This window comes from Lucilia cuprina, chromosome 2, assembly GCF_022045245.1.
Source record: "Lucilia cuprina isolate Lc7/37 chromosome 2, ASM2204524v1, whole genome shotgun sequence".
NCBI classification, from domain to species: Eukaryota; Metazoa; Arthropoda; class Insecta; order Diptera; family Calliphoridae; genus Lucilia; species Lucilia cuprina.
The window spans coordinates 62,809,578-62,812,573 of record NC_060950.1 but is presented as its reverse complement, the minus strand read 5'-3'; positions in this window follow the sequence as shown (position 1 = coordinate 62,812,573).

Below are 2,996 nucleotides of genomic sequence, written 5' to 3'. Positions count from 1 at the left end.
AGGTGTCTGTCATTCGGACAAATTTCGTCTTTAAAACTTTTTCGACATTAGGTCGAACTTTCTATTAAAAACTTACCGTTCTTCATATTAACGTCCTCTCTCATTGATGAACAAGTTCATCAAGTTCTTCTCAGAAGGAACTTTCATTCGGACAGATTTTGTCTTGAAAACTTGTTATTCTGTCAAACTTTCTACTGAAAACTTATCGAAAATTTAAACAATTTTTTTATCGAAAACTAGTCCGTTTTTTATATAAATATTCTCTCTCTCTCTTATTGACTGACAAGTTCATCATTCGTTCTGAGAACGTGTCTGCCATTTGGACAGATTTTGTCTTGAAAACTTGTCCGTCTTTCGGTCAAATTTTCTACTGAAAACTTATCGAAAATTTGGTCAAATTTTTTATCGAAAACTAGTCCGTTTTTACACAAATATTCTTCTGAAGACTTGCACGTCATTCGCACAAATTTCCGGTTGAAAACTTGTTCGTCGTTCGCTCAAAATTCCTTTTTGAAACCTGTGCGTCATTCGTAGAAATTTTTTCTTGAAAACACATCCGTCGTTTGGAAACATTTTCTGTTGAAAAATTATCCGTCATTCGGACAAATTTCGTATTAAAAAAGTGTACGTCATTCGCACGAATTTCCTGTTAAAACCATTCCGTCTTTCGCTCAAAATTCCTTTTTGAAACGGCATTCGTACAAATTTCTTCATGAAAGCATGATTGTCCGTCATTCAAAAAATTTTCTACCAAAACTTTTGTAATTTGGACAGATTTTGTCTTGAAAACGTGTCCGTCTTTCGGTCAAACTTTCTACTGAAAACTTATCGAAAATTTGGACAAATTTTTTATCGAAAACTAGTCCGTTTTTTATACAAATATTATTTTAAAGACTTGTACGTCATTCGCACAAATTTCCTGTTAAAAACTTGTCCGTCGTTCGCTCAAAATTCCTTTTTGAAACCTGTCCGTCATTCGTACAAATTTCTTCATGAAAGCATGTCCGTCGTTGCGAAACATTTTCTATTAAAAAACTGTCCGTCATTCGAACAATTTTTTTACCAAAACTTCTGTAATTTAGACAAAATTTTTATCCAAAACTTATCCGTCCTTCACACAAATTTTCTCTGGAAAACTTGTCCGTCCTTCACACAAGTATTCTCTTGGAAACTTGGCCGTCCTTCACACAAGTATTCTTTTGGAAACTTGTCCGTCCTTCACACAAGTATTCTTTTGGAAACTTGTCCGTCCTTCACACAAGTATTCTTTTGGAAACTTGACCGCCCTTCACACAAGTATTATTTTGGAAACTTGTTCGTTATTTGGACATTTGTCGTCTTGATCGGAATAATTTTCTATCGAATAATTGTCCGTCCTTTACATAAATTTTCTCTTGAAAACTTGTCCATTCTTCACAAAAATTTTCTGTTGAAAACATGTCCATCAATCGCACAAAATTCCTTTTTAAAACTTGGCCGTCATTCATACAAACATCTTCATGAAAGCATGTCCGTCGTTAGGAAACATTTTCTATTGAAAAATTGTCCGTCATTCGTCATCGACATGTTAGTCGATTGGAAACATTTTCTATTAAAAAATTTTCCATCATTCGGACAAATTTTCTCATGAAAACTTGTCCGTCCTTCACACAAACTTTCTTTTGAAAACTTGTCCGTCCTTCCCATAAAATTCCTCTAGAAAACTTGTCTTTCATACGGACAGATTTTGTGTTACGCTTGTCCGACATTAAAGAAAATTTCCTATTGAAAACATGTCCTTTATTCTGACAATATCCTTTTGAAAACTTATCCGTCATTGCTACAAATTTCCTATTGAAAACATGTCCGTCATTCTTACAAATTCTCACTTTAAAACTTGTCCAACATTCGAGCAAATTTCCACTTGAACACTAGTTGTTCATTTGGATACATTTTCTAATGAAAACTTGTACATTATTGGGATAGATTTAAAACTTGTCCCTTATTCGCACAAAGACTTATTTAATCTTTTAAACCATAATTCTATTAAAATTGTATCCGCCTTTCGGAAAAAAACTTTAGATTAAAATTCTGTTTGATATGCGGTAATATTTTTTAATAAAAGCTTGTTCATTTTCAGCAAAAAAAAAGAAGTACTTCCAAAAGAATAACATTTATTACCACTTCAAAAGTAGCACTAAGTGATTGTTTTTAACTTCTGTGGAAGTTATCTTTATTGACTTCCAAAGAAGCGAAAAGAATCAAAATTTTGTTTTTATATCAAAAGAACATAAAAGTTACTTCCTGAGAATGACTTCAGATGTAGTGAATTTGGAATTAAATAAAAAGGACATCCCTCCTATAAAAAGCCTGTGTTTAAATCATCACTTCTTCAGATCTACTTCAGTACTTTCATGGAATAAATTCTACACTAAGTGAATGTTTTTAACTTCTTTGGAAGTGATGTTTATTGACTTCCAAAGAAGCGCAAAAAATTCAAATATTGTTTTTAAGTTGAAAGAACGTAAAAATTACATTCGGAGAATTACTTCAGATGTAGTGAATTTGGAATTAAATAAAAAGGACATCCCTTGTATAAAAAGCCTGTGTTAAATTTATCACTTCTTCGGGTATATTTCAGTACTTCTTTTTCTCATCTTTGGAAGGTCCATTTTTGTTGGGTTATTCTGAATACGTTTCTGTTGAAATTTTATCATTTGGAACCTTTTTTTATTATTGATATAACTTTGACTTTTATTGCTTGATTTCTATATATTTTATTTAATATTTTAATTATATTTTTAACCTAATAAAGTAACAAACAAATCTAAAGGATTCAACAGCATGATCTTTTTAATTTTATTTTTTTTCCTTTCAGTTACAAACATCCTGTGTTTCATTCTTGAGTTTTCAAGTAAATAAGAAGGTAAAAAATTAATATTATTTAAAAACATATCAACAGGAGGGAGAGCATATTACACTGAGCACTGTTTTAATAGTCAAAGAAAAGTATAGTT